The following is a 15,125-nucleotide window of genomic DNA, read 5'->3' on the forward strand; positions in this document are numbered from 1 at the left end:
ATGCTTGGAATATGGCACGGGGGTGACTAGCTGAAAGAGAGATTTGGTTCAACCATTTATATGGTCGAGTGGTATGTGGAACTCCCGAACCTGGTCGGATTTGCCTATGATTAATAAAAGCTAAGTTCTCTTACTTTTGCATTGGTTTATATGTGTATTTAATGGCTGTCATATCTTTGATATTTATATGGTTTTATGCTAGTTATAAGCATGGTTAAATGACTGGTTCATGTCATGGTTATTTCATGTATTTACTTGTAATTGTTCAATGGATGGATGCAAGACCTAATTTATGTTATAATAGTTCAATGGAGAAGGAGGTGATCCTTCTGGTTATGTTTCATAAGTTCTTTTAGTCATTTATGCTCTGTCTTGTATCCTAGACCTATAGGTTGCATCGATGCCAAGTGCTTGAAAGAATGTCAGTCCCAGTGGATGATGCTCAAGCCTAGTCTTGATGTTGATTTTTGATTTATAAACATTGTTATCATGTCTTTGATGGATTTTGAAGCTTGTAGCAAGTTCTGGGAAGAGGCCGAGATTCTAGGCTAGAAAAGTGGCTCAAATCTCGAGGTTTCTGGCACAGGTATGTTGAGAAAAGTCCATAGTCGTTGGCACATAGACCTATGAGAGCGAATTTGGGTTTCTGGATGTTGTCATGCATATAACATGAGAGTGACCAGGAGTTAAAAGGCTTAAATCATCAGTAAGAATCAGGGACAGGATGTCTGAGTGGTTGAAATGTCTCTTAAGGGTGTTGTTGCTAATGTGGACGAGTTTGTTTGATATGTTTTGTCTGTTCCATTTCCTTAAGGTCACCAAAGAAGTTAAATCCCTTATAGTAGCCTCTCTTGTCGCATGTTTACCCCGATTGGTAGGTTTCTTGGGTGGACCTAGGAGGAGGGGGTGTTACAAATTGGTATCATAGCGTGATTTTGCTCTCCTTGGGTGAAGGTGCTTGGTCATGCATGCATGTCAGTCGCATGTGTTTGTTAAACTTGTATTCCATGTGTTTGTTGAATTGCTTCATGTTGATCATGATTGTAGTAAGGTTGTCATGAGGAACTTGATGTGATTTTGTGGGATGGGTCGTCAGAAGTATATGACTGGTTGCATATGGTTGTATGTCTCTTACATGTCACTTGACTACATCCTTGTTTGTCAGGTGCGTCCTTGAATGTTTTGATTACATGTATCAGTCTTATAGGCTGATTACAAGAATTGATCACTTATGCTCGACTACATGCATTGATACATATGTGTAGTTGATCATAAATTAATTATGCATGTTGATAGTTGCATGTGGCAATGTGTGCAATGGAGATATGGATGTTTTCGTGCATGAGGTCATAACATGCATTGTTGATATGGCCTTGCATTGGTGACTGGACCCTAGCTAGAATGATTTTTATGCGTTGATACACTTATTTGGTATATGTCTATATGCTGTCATGATTATGTTATATAGGTATCATGTTGATTTGATGATCTTGCAGACAAGGTATCCTCCCCGAATTATGGTAAGGTACATTGGTTTATTGTGATTTTGTTTATCTGACATAGTATGCCTTACAGTAAAGAGATCAAATGGCTAGCAAGGTGGTAGACTACATAAAATCTCCCGATGCATCATATGGGCATCGTGGTGTGGGGCACTCTTATGAATTGGCAAACATATTGAGAAGTCTGAAGGAAGAAATAATGAGTTGTAAAGCAGACAATGATAAAATCATGTACGCACAAGAGAAACAAGCAAAGGTGAATGCAATACTACTTCAAAGTTTGGCAGATTTGCAGTGACAGGGAACACTTCGGATCAACCATGGACATGAGAAATAACTAATGGGGAATATGGTAGTAGGTTTCCTAGTAGACATAGATCAGATAGATCTGACACGATCAGAGATGGTAGGTTGTTGGATACTTTGGAAAGGAGAGGTGATCGACACAGGTACTATTCCAGTTCTAGTTCTGATAGGCATCATGATCATCATTGTTATCATCCTTATAGGAGGAGTGATAAGGGATACTTGCTGGATGAGTTTAAGAAGGAAAAACCACCTACCTTTGATGGAGAGATGAAGAAATCACAAGATATAGAGGCATGGTTGTTGGGTATGAAGAAATTCTTCTGATTTCATGATTATTCAGAAAACATGAAAACAAAGATAGCCACTTTCAGTCTCAAAGGTAAAGCAGATATTTGGTGGGAAGATGTGAAGAATGTCAAAGTATACATGAGGAGCAATTGGCTTGGCATGCATTTGAAAGGCTCTTCAAGAAGAAGAACTTGTCTGATAGGTACTATGATGAAAGAGCTAAGGAGTTTTATGGGTTGTAGATGGGTTTTATGATAGATGATGAGTATACTAGCATATTTTTGGAGTTGTTGAGTTATGTACCTTACCTCAGGGAGGAGAAGGCCAAGTTTCAAAGATTCATTAGTGGAATACCATTTGCATACAAAGACCAAATTGAGTTCGATGAGCCTAGATCGTTGGAGGAGGCCATCCGAAAGTTGAAGCAATTTTATGAGTAGTCAAAGCGCATAGCTGAGCCTAAGCATGACTTGAAAAGAAATAATAAAGTTAAAGGAAAATGACCACCAAATAGAGGAAGATCTCAAGATGCAAGTGAGGAAGAAGATGTAGTTCCTTACAAGAGATTCAATACAGGTGAGAAGGAATGTGGAGAGCAGCAAGCTAGAGGTGGTGGTAGGGAACTATTGTAGTTTTGGATATGTGTTAAGGATCATCGTAAGAGGGATTTTCCTCAATATCATAGTGGTGGTAGACTCCATATCTACAGTGCTCAGGAGGCACATACAATTGGTGATGTTGGTCATATCATTCCTCGGATCTATGTAGTTGTGGACAATAGGTAGGCGAATCATCAGGCATCGATCATTGAGATGGACGGTAAGCTTTGTGATCAAGTTGTTTCTATTTTGATTGATCTGGATCTAACTATAGTTATTAATCCTGACCTAGTGGATAAGTGTGGTTTGAGAAAAGAAGTGCATGCATAATCTTGGTTGGTACAGTTGGCACCAAGTACAAAGAAGTGAGTTCACCATTGGGTAAGATCTTGTGCATTTGAGTTAAATGGTATGCCTACAACAACACATTTGAATGTATTGCCATTGGGATCATATAGTATGATTTTGGGTATGGATTGGCTATACCTTCACAAAAACAAGGTGGATTGCTTCAACAAGGCCATTGAGTGTGTGGATGTTAGTGGGGAAAATAGGACTTTTCATGGGAAGAAGAAACCTACATCAGTGAGGATGATTACCTCTATTTAGGCTAAGCACAGTTGCAGAAAAGGTTGTGTGATGTTTGCAGTACAAATTTCTAGTGAAAAGGGTAAGGAGGTTGAGGATGAAAATATGTTAAGCATATACCCAATTTTGCAGTAGTTTCAGGATATATTTCCTGAGGACATTAAGAGTTGCCACCTGATAAGGAGGTAAAATTTTCTATTGAGTTGGTACCAAGGGAATCTCCAACATCAAAATCACCTTACAGGATGATCACACTTGAGTTGGTTGAGTTAAAGTTGTAGCTGGAGGAAATTTTGGAAAAGGGTTACATTAGGCCAAGTGTATCGCCTTGGGGTGTGCCAGTGTTGTTCATGAAGAAGAAATATGGTACTCTTAGATTGTGCATTGATGACAGGCAATTGAAAAAAGTAACGATTAAGAACAAGTACCCATTTTCGAGGATTCATGATTTGTTTGATGAGTTGAAGGGAGCAAAAATGTTCTCTAAGATTGAATTGAGATCAGGATGTCATCAGGTATGCATCAAGGAAGAGGATATCTTTAAGATTGCGTTCACGACCAGGTATGGGCATTATGAGTTTTTTATTGTTCCATTCGGTTTGACTAATGCTCCAACCACATTTATGTGTTTGATGAATAGTGTGTTGCATCCTTATCTGGACAAGTTTGTTATTGTATTCATTGATGACATATTGGTATATTATAAGAATGAGGAAGAACATGCTGAGCATTTAGCAACAATGTTGAGATTGTTAAGAGCATTAGTTGTATGTTAAACTTAACAAGTGTAGCTTCTTTCAGATTGAGGTACATTATTTGGGGCATGTTGTCTCCAAGGATGGCATAACAGTGGATCCATAAAAGATAAGGGCCATCATGGAGTGGGCAGCTCCTAAGAATGTGGATGAGGTTAGATCATTTATGGGATTGGTAGGTTACTATGAGAGGTTCATCAGGAACTTCTCATGCATTGCATATCTATCACATCATTACAACAGAAAGGTAAGAAGTTTGAATGGACAAAAGAATGTGAGGCTAATTTTGAGCAGCTTAAGTAGTTGTTGACACATGCACTAGTGTTAAAGATTGTGGATCACGACAAGGAGTTTGTAGTGTGTACAGATGCTTGCAAGAGAGGACTTTGTGGTTTTCTCATGCAAGAAAGACATGTAGTGTGATATGAGTCACGAAAATTGAATGAGCATGTGCAGAACTATCCAACACATGATCTTGAGCTAGCATCGATTATACATGCATTGAAGATGTGGAGGCACTATCTTCTTGGCAGGAGGTTTACATTGATGAGCGACCACAGTGGGTTGAGGTATTTGTTTGATAAGCTGAATCTAAATGTTAGAAAAGCTAGATGGTTTGCTAACCTTAGTGAGTTCAACTTTGAGATCAGATACATCAAAGGGAAGGATAACCAGATTGCAAACACTCTTAGCTGGAAGGTACATGTAAACCATATAACAACTATGAGCTCTTGCGGGACAGAGTTACACGATATGATATTGCAGGCAGGACAACCGGATGACAAATACATGGAGATTATGCACAGGTTAAAGCATAACACAGGTACATATGATCAGGATGCAGACTATCGTCTCATGGAAGATTGTTTGGTGAGGTTTAGACACATGATCTATGTACTGAATTGTAGTGAGCTCAAGAAGATTATCTTGAGGGAGTTTCACGCCAAGCCATACTTGGGTCATCCAAGATATCATAAGACATTGACTGAAGTATAGAAGTTCTACTATTGGCAGAATCTGAAGAATGAAGTGCCAAAGTTCGTGGCTAGATGTTTAGATTGTCATCAGGTCAAGGTAGAATGTAAGCATCTAGGTGGTTTACTACAACCTATAGCGGTTCTGGAACGGAAATGGGAGGTCATTTCCATGGATGTCATTACAGGTCTTCCAAGGACAGTGAAGCAACATGACTCTATTATGGTTGTGGTTGACAGGTTGAGCAAGGTAGCTCACTTCTTTCTAGTAAAGACTACATATTCAGCCAGTGAGGTAGCACACGTGTTCATCAGAGAGATAGTCAGACTGCATGGTGTTTTGAAGAAGATTGTGTCAGAGAGGGATGCAAAGTTCACTTCCAAGTTTTGGAAGGAGCTATTTGCAGGATTGGGCACAAAGTTTCCCTTCAGTACAACTTGTCATCCGCAGATAGATAGACAAACAAAGAGGATCAACAAGATCTTGGAGGATATGTTGAGGATGTACATGATGCACCAGCATAATAAATGGGAGGAGTATCTTCCATTGGTTGAGTTCGAATACAACAATGGTTATCAGAAGTCATTGAGGATGGGTCCTTTCGAGGCATTGTATGGGCGGAGTTGTAACACTCCCATCAGCTGGAGTGATCCAGTGAACATGGTACTTATTGGACCAGATATATTGGCAGACATGGAACATGAAATGCAGGTTATAATGAAGAATCTAAAGGTAACACAAGATAGAAATAAGAGTTATGTGGATCAACACAGGGTGTTCAAGTAGTTTCAGGTTGGGGAACATGTGTATTTGTGCATTAATCCCAAGAAAATATCATTGAGGATTTGATCCAAGATCTTTTGCTTATAGATGTATTAAAGAATTACATGCATAAATTGTAGCTTAAACATAGAAATTTAATTTGCACATGAGAGAAGAGTAGAAACACATAAAAGCATGAAAGAAGACAAGAGGCTTGATAATGGAGTTCGTCCAATTTGGACTATGTCTCCAGGCCCTGATCAATCAATGGGGAGGCCTTCATTCATTAAGTGGCATGAGAAAGAAGAGTACAATCATCATTTACAAAAAGGAGTCTTATACCTCCATTCTGGAAAATGGCCGAGAAACAGAGAGCTCTGTTGCAGAAATTGGCATCACCGTTGAGTTCCTGTCGTCGAGAGTTGAAAAATCAATATAAAACTTGCCCAATTTTGACACTGGACCAAAACTGACCCCCTGGAAAAAGTGATCAGGCAAGGTTCCACCCCCTGTCACAGGTCTGCTCAAGGTTCCACCTCCTATGCCTCGAAAAACATGCTGTGCTCCTCCTCCTAGGCGCACTGTGCAAAAAGGCTTAAATATTAACTTGTGGGCAGAAAGTCCAAAGAGGACTGTTTGGTGCGATGGTTAAAATAACAAATTTGTTGAGGAGGGGTTGGGGGATCAAATCCCGCCCCTCCCCATTTTACCATATAATTGTTTCCATGTTAGTTTTTGGGAAGTGGTTCCGCCGGTCCCGGTGGCCCGCTCCCCCCATTTTCACTGCGCTCGTAGTATTTGGGTGAGGTGGAGGGGCGGCGGGGTTGACAGCCCATGCCCCCCACCATATTTAATATGGTTGTTTGTTGTATGGTTCTGGGGTGGCGGGGTCATGGCCGCCCACCCCACTTAATATATATATATATATATATATTTATATATTATTATTTATTTTTTTTTCTTTGGTGGTTTCGGGGGCGGCGGGCTCATGGATGCCCGCCCCATTTAATATTTATTTTTTAAAAAATAAACTTAATAAAAATCGACCCTTTTGGGTTTTTCCAGAACCTTAGGCGTTAGAAGACAAATTAATGGACCCACAAATTCGCCTAGAAAACTGGCCGGATTCTGGTGCCGGGTTCTTGCCAAATTGTGCCCTCCTTAAGCCCGCCACAAGGGTAAGTTAACCCACAAATTTGACTGCTTCTATCTTCTTCATACGGACTCAGATTAGAGTGTCGTTCACACTGTTGGAATTAGGGTGACGAGCACTTCGATCTGATACCAAGTTAATCAAATTTCCGCCACATTGAATTTTGAGCCTTTTTCATGTCCTGGTGTCTAGAGATCCACCTCGATCAATCCTCCCCATTGAGGAGCTTTTGGACCGCCAAAAGCTTTATTAGTAAATTGGCAAGTGAGGTAATTATTCCCTCACTCTTTCTTTTTCCAGCCATTTTGCCTTGCTAGGGTGCATCCCCTTGAAACCAACTCAAAGGTATTCCACATCTCCCTGTCATGAAGTCCTAGTTCTTTTGTCAAGGATGATATATTCAGGAAACTCATTGAGATACTCTAGTGCAAACTCATCAAACTGTAGGAATTGATCCCACCTCTTCGGTGCCCATAATCAATGGTGGCTCATAGAGTTTTAAGTTTTCCACATTCACTATGGAGTACATTTTCATATATGTCGGAAAATCGAGATGGAAGGCATTGTTTCCAATCTTCTCCAAGACGGTGAATGGACCATACTGGATTGCTCGCAAATTCTTCTCTTCTCCCTTCATCATGTCCTTGCTAATATGGAACCGCAGTTTTTCACCCACTTGAAATTGATGGTCGATTCAGTGTTTTTCATGTCGAGCCTTGTACCGGGCTTGAATTTTCTCTAACTGCTCCTATACTGCTTGGTGAATCAACTGGATCCACTGAATGAACCACTGCACTTTGTCCCTATCATCACGTCCACTGGAGTTATCTTCCCTTCCAAAAACCATATCAAAAGGATCTTTGGGTAGGTACCCAAAACATGTCTCAAATGGTGAACGATGCGTAGATGAGTGCACTACTTGTTTATAGGAATGCTGTACGTATCGAAGATGCTCATCCCACAACTTAGGATGTTTCCCACAATAGGTTTGTAGCAAGTGTACCACGGTGTGGTTGAAAAACTCTGTCTGTCCATAGGTTTGTGGATGAAATGTCGTGCTTCTTTTAAATTTGGTGTCCATCATCTTCCACAAGCTGGTCCAAAACTCTCCGAGAAAGCGAGAGTCCTAATTTGACACAATCAATGTGGGCAACCCAAAATGGACCCAAACATGCTGAAAGAAAAGATAAGCAGTCCGCTTTGTAGTGATCTTCTTTATACAAGGCATTAAAATACACATCTTACTAAAACGGTCAACGCCGACATACAAATAGTCATGAGTTTTTCTAGACAAAGTCAAACCTCCTACAAAATCCATCGACACACTTTCCCATGGACGACTCGGAATAAGGAGTGGTGTGTAGAGCCCGAGTTTTCTATTAGAGGGCTTTGAAATAGAACACATCACACATCCCTTTACATAGTGAGTCACAATGTTCTTCATAAATCTTTGTACATGACACAAAGTTTTTTCAACACCAAAATGACCAGAGATAAGGGAGGTGTGGGCCTCCTGGATTACATGTACCCTTTCCCCTGTGGGTATGCATAATTTACCAAGGAGATACAACAGTTTCCCCTGCAAGTGATAGTTGTCCACCTGTGAACCATGGGTTAGTTTTGCATAAATCTCCTTAAATTCATCATCGTTATCATATTGTTCAGCATAACTTTCAAAAGATAATGAAGCATTATGCAAAATAACAAAAGCAGATATAGGAGGGCGAGATGGCATATCAGCCACTTTATTGCTAGTGCCATTCTTATACTTTATTACTAGATGAAACCGTTGAAGAAAATCCATCCACTTGAAATGACGAGATTGCTGCAACTTGGTTTGTGACTAAAGATACATCAAGGGCTGATGATCCGTATGGATGATGGTCTCCTTGTCGATCAGGTAGTGTTTCCACTTTTTCACACTTTGAGCCAAGGCATATAGCTCCTTGTCATAAGTGGGATAGTTTATCACAGCCTAAGAGAATTTCTCTGAATGGTAACATATTGGCTTCTTTTGCTGCATTAGTACAGCTCCCATGGCATATCCACTGGCGTCTGTCTCGATCTCGTATCGCTGTTGGAGATCTGGTAGGGCCAAGACCGGTGCGGTGCTGATCTTTTCTTTCAATGCTTCGAAGGACTTCTGCTGCTTTCCTCCCCATTGAAAGACTTGATTTATAATTGTCAATGTGTGTACAGGTGTTGCAATAATAGAGAAATTGGTAGTAAATCTCCTCCAATACTGTACTGCACCCAAAAAGCTGCGAACGTTGGTTACACTAGTAGGCTTAGGCCAAATTACAATTGCTTCAACTTTAGAAGGATCAATTCTTAATTGACCATGACCAACAATATGACCTAGGTAAACCAAAGAGGTTTTCCCAAACTCACACTTTGACAATTTTACATAGAGTTTTTCTTTTTTCAATACATCAAGCACTTTCTTCACATGGCATACATGTTCATTCCAACTTTTACTAAAGACAAGAATATCATCTAGATATACAAGAACAAATTCATCAATGAAAGGCCTAAAGAGATCATTCATGACCCTCATGAAAGTGGCTAGAGCGTTGCAAAGTCTGAATGGCATCACCATCCATTCAAACAACCCCTGTTTGGCCTTGAAGGCAATTTTCCACACATCTTGCTCTGCAATTCGGACTTGGTGATAACCACTATGCAAATCCAATTTGGTGAAATAGATAGCATTCTTTAATTGATCTCGTAAATGATAAATGCATAGGAGAGGGTAACGATTTTTCACCATGATTTTGTTTAGTGCTCGGTAATCCACGCACATCCTCCACGTGCCATCTTTCTTAGGCACTAAGACAATCGGTGAGCTGCATGGAGAAGTGCTTGGTTTGATGACCCCTTGGTTCAATAGTTCTTGCACTTGCTTTTTGATCTCCTCCATCTCAATCATCGACATCCTGTACATGTCAATATTTGGTAAGGGAGCGTCATGCTGCAAATGGATCTCATGTTGGATTTCCCTCTTCGGAGGTAATCCCCTTGGTTCCTGAAACATCTCATCATAATTAGAAATTAATTCACATAATTCCCTTTTATGCACATGATCACAACCATCGAAAGCATTGGATAATTCTGCATCTTTCCCCCTTACAGCCATAAGCATGCAACCCTTACTAGAATTCACCAACCTCTTAATTTGTCCTACACTTTTAAGGCTAGCATTGATTTTAGTTTGATGAGCCCTCACAATATATTCTACCCCATATTTGTGATTTGGTATTTGTTTTCATGATGGAAGAAGATTGCTTTTCTATCATATAGATATGGACTCCCTAACACCATGCCACATATATCCAATGGTATCACATCAAGTTCTACCTCATCCAGTAACTTAGAAGCGATCACAAATTTAACCATGCACTGCTTAGTTACATTCAATTTTGCTTTATCATGTATCCATCCAAGCGGGTAAAGTTTTGGATGTGGTTTGGTTTCTAAGCTTAGTGTCTTTACCAAGGACTCTGAAATTAAATTTGCTTGGGATCCGGTATCAAATAGAGTTTCCAATTTTGTATGATTTATGACAACTCTAATATGAAATAACTCAATTCTCTTTATTTCATTAGGAAGAGACTCATCTATTGAACTAGTGCCTTCAAGTGATTCAGAATTAACATGAGGTGTAAGAGTAACTTTTGTTCCTGCTGCCGTGATAAATGCTTCATCTTCGGAATCGATCCAAGGTCTTGCTGCATAGTTGCCACTGTCTTCTGCTTGCCTTTTCCTCCATACTTCTTTAGTCTCTTTTCCGGGTACAATTTCCAACAATGATCGTTTTCATGACCTTCCTTTTTGCAGTGAGTGCAATAAGGCCTTTCTCCTTCATCTTTCTTGGTTGATGCCGTCCTCTTCTCCTTTCCTTTTCCTTTCACTTTGGGTTTTCCATTTGGAGGTTTGAAAGGTGGTTTCTTGAAATGATCATCTCTTTAATTTTTGCCCCTATTCTCAAGATGGATGGCCTTTACACTGACAGGGTCAATAGTAGTTGGTTCAAACAACAATAATTAATGTCTAATGTAACTATGTAATGACCTTTGCCTTGCCTTAAGTATTTCCAATCCCTTAAGGCTTTTTTATTATAACCCATGGGATAAAATTGTTCCTTTAATGCAGAAATGAAACTAGGCCATGAGGAAAGAAGATTACCCACACTCTTACTGCTCGAAATTTTCTCTCCCACCAGACGAGAGTGGTGCTACTCAGCCGAAAAGAGGCCAGCTGGATCTTTACCTCGTCCTCTTCGATCTGCTGAATCTTGCAGTAGATTTCAATCTGCCTAATCTAGTTATTAAGCTTTTCTGCATTACTTTCACCGTTAAACATGGGAAGATCAAATTTGACATCTAATTGAAAGAAAGGTTTCTTAGATGCATCCCTTGAATTCCTATGATGATGGTGATGAGAGGAAGAATAAATTTCACTCATGGAAGGAGAAGGAGGGGGTTCTTCTCCACCATTTACATGCACTGAACCTTGTTCTTCTGCCTTTTTCCCTTCTGCTTTCTGCAGCCTTGAAAGCAACTGACCGACATTTTCTGCCATTGAATAGAAGGTTTTGTGGAAATTGAGCTCCTCTTCATAACAAGCCTCTTCATCTGCCATGTTTCTTCTTTAAAAAAAGAAATTAATAACCACCGGCCCTTTTGGGTTTTTCCAGAACCTTAGGCGTTAAAAGACAAATTAACGGACCCACAAATTCACCTAGAAAACTAGCCGGATTTCGGTGCCGGGTTCTTGCCAAATTGTGCCCTCCTTAAGCCTGCCACATGGGTAAGTCAACCCACAACTTTGACTGCTTCTATCTTCCTCATACATACTCAGATTAGAGTGCCGTTCACACCGTTGGAATCAAGGCAGCGAGCACTTCTATCTGATGCCAAGTTAATTGACTTGCTACCACTTTGAATTTTGAGCCTTTTTCATGCCCCTGGTGTCTAGAGATCCACCTGGATCACGATTGGTTCATGTGCCAAGTTGGCACCATGATATTGCGGGCCTTTTGAGATCCTTGAGAGGATTTGATTGGTATCATATTGACTTGCGCTGCCCCCAACAATGAAATTCCATGATGTTTTCCATATTTCATTTCTTAAAAAGTATATGAAAGATGTTGATCATGTTATTGATTGGTCTGTATTGCAGGTGGAGAAAGAAGGAGAGTTATAGTCAGAGCCTCAGTGCATATTGCAATGGAAACATCTCATGCTTAGGAATAGAGACATAAAGCAAGTTAAATTGCAATGGAAGCACTTTGGGCCTAAAGAAGCTACATGGGAGATGGCGGATCAGATGCAGGCCCTGTATCCTTCATTGTTTGTTGGTTGAGGCAAAGTAGTTTTGGTTTGATGTTGGTATATGTTTTGATGATGTTTTGGTATATGTATGTATATGTATATGGATGTAAATACCGCCAAGAGCTAAGTTATAAATCTCCAATAAGCAGTATGGGTGTCATGTTATTATGGTTGTTCTATTGTCATGTTGTCACGATGTTTTACTTTTGAGAAGGTCTTTCATTGTAAATACTGCAATGAGCTAAGTTATAAAGCTCCATGGGCAATATGTTTTCTTTTCTGTGGTTTTGCTGAGGTCTTGGTGTGGGTTAACACCGAGGATGATGTTCCCCAAGGGGGAGGGTTTTGTGACAACCTTGGTGAAAATTTCATGTAAAAAAAGTTAATAAAGGCAAAATAAGACCATGGTTAAGGGACACTTATTCCAAGCTGAATGTTGGGCAAAGATACCCTAGTGGTCATCACTGGATGTGTGTTTTGGCTAAGGGAAATTGGCAAAGGCTAAGGCAAAGGCATTAAAAGGCAAAAAGGTATTTTTGGCACATATATTTACGAAAATAAAGGAAAATAGGAGAAAAGTAAGGTGAAATGTCATAGTTGCATGTGAGGAGGAAAATGAAAGAAAATAATGGAAAATGAAGAAAATAGAGGCCTCATTAATACAAAGGCTTATGAGGATCAGTTGGTAACCTTTTGTCAATTAAAGTTTGGAGCTCTCTCGTTATTCTCTCTCTCTTGGTCAATTAGAGTTTTATTGGAGCACTTTAGCTTTAGATCAAGGAAGGAAAAGCAAGGAAAGGAAAAGAAGGAAAGAAAGGATCAAAGAAGAAGAGTAGGATCAGGCAGCTTCAACAAGAATACTTGAAAGTAACCTTTTTCATGTGTGATTTCCTAACTGGTTTGGACATACATGTCTTTTCAAGTTGGTGTATAGTTCTCTTGCTATTGGTGGCATGGTTTTTCCGGGTTATGACAGTGGTTTTCAGTCTAGCATTGCATTTTTCCAGATGCCATGGTATGTTGGGATAACATCTTGGTTTTGAGCTTTGGTTTGCTGGATGGATTTTAGAATCCAGGGTGGAGGTGGTCTCAAGTTTCATTCCCAAAGGCCTAGGAATCCCTTTACCAGTTTTGGTGAGATACACTATTAAAGCCTAAGGGAGAAGTCTCGGTTTAGGGCCTAGTGATCCAAGTTTGGATTGTGGCAAAGCCTGAGAGACTGGTCTCAGTTTAAGGCCTAGTTATCCGGGATTGGATCGCGGTAAAGCTTGAGAGACAAGGAGATGGAAAATTCCTCAAGGATAGCGATGGATTTCGGATGACATTCCAAGTTCGGTTTGGTGATGATCGGAGCACCGATTTTGGTGTGATCATGGTTTGATGAGGGTGGAGGTGGTCTAACCTCTGGATTCCCTTGGTTATTTTTGGATTGGTTGTTCTATGAGATCCCACATTCATGCTTGGAATATGGCATTGGGGTGACTGGCTGAAAGAGAGATTTGGTTCAACCACGTCTATGGTCAGGTGGTACGTGGAAGTCCGAACTTGGTTGGATTTGCCTATGATTAATGAAAGCTAATTTCTCTTACATTTGCACTGGTTTATACGCGGATTTAATGGTTGTCATATTTCTGATATTTATATGGTTTTTTGTTGGTTACAAGCATGGTTAAATGACTGGTTCATGTCATGGTTATTTCATGTATTTACTTGTAATTGTTAAATGGATGGATGCCATACCTAATTGATGTTATAATAGTTCAATGGAGAATGAGGTGATCCTTCTGGTTATGTTTCATAAGTTATTTTAGTCATTTATGCTCTGTCTTGTATCATAGACCTGCAGGTTGCATCGATGCCAAGCTTTTGACAGAATGTCAGTCTCGGTTGGGGATGCTCATGCGTAGTCCTAAGGTTGATTTTTTATTTACTAACATTGTTATCATCTATTTGATGGATTCTGAAGATTGTAGCAAGTTCTAGGTAGAGGTCGAGATTCTAGGCTAGAAAAGTGGCTCAAATCTTGGGGTTGTTGGCATAGGTATGTTGATTAAAGTCCATAGTCGCTAGTACATAGGTCTACGAGAGTGAATTTTGGTTGTTGGATGCTATCATGCCTATAGCATGAAAGCGACCAGGGGTTAAAAGGCTGAAATCATCAGTGGGACACAGGGACAAGATGCCTGAGTGGATGACACGTCTCCGAGGGTGTTGTTTCTGATGTGGATGAGTTTGTTTGATATGTTCCGTTGGTTAAATTTCCTTAAGGTCACCAAGGAAGTTGAATCCCTTATAGTAGAATCTCTCGTCGCATGTTTATCCTGACTGGAAGGTTTCTTGGTTGGACCTGGGAGGACGGGGTGTTATAGGTGAGTTGTGGCATAGAATATTGGGTCACTTGCACCACGAAATGTTGCAGACCATGCAACAAATTTCTATAGGACTTACCAAGGTTACATTAGAGCTGAGATACACATGCAAAGGGCGTACATTGGGGAAGTACACCAAAGTTTCCTTTCATGATAAAGACAGTCAAGCGCAAGCGATCCTTGATCGAGTTCACTAAGATGTGTGTGGAATGTTCTCGACAACATCCACGTCTAAGCACAAGTATTATGTAATATTTGTTGATGATTTTTCTTGTAAGTGTTGGATTTAATTCATGAAGAAGAAAGATTAGACATTCGCTAAATTTTGTGAATTTAAAGCACTTGTTGAGAAAGATACTGGCACAAAAGTTAAAGCTTTCAGAAGCAATAATTGTGGAGAATATGTTTCGAATGAATTCAAAACTTCTTGCATCAGAAAGAATTCAATGAGAGTTAATACCACCTCATAGCTCACAACATAATGGGGTGGCT

This window comes from Pinus tabuliformis, chromosome 9 (genome assembly GCF_031772625.1).
Source record: "Pinus tabuliformis cultivar Carrire ecotype Pingquan chromosome 9, CPIR1, whole genome shotgun sequence".
NCBI lineage: Eukaryota > Viridiplantae > Streptophyta > Pinopsida > Pinales > Pinaceae > Pinus > Pinus tabuliformis.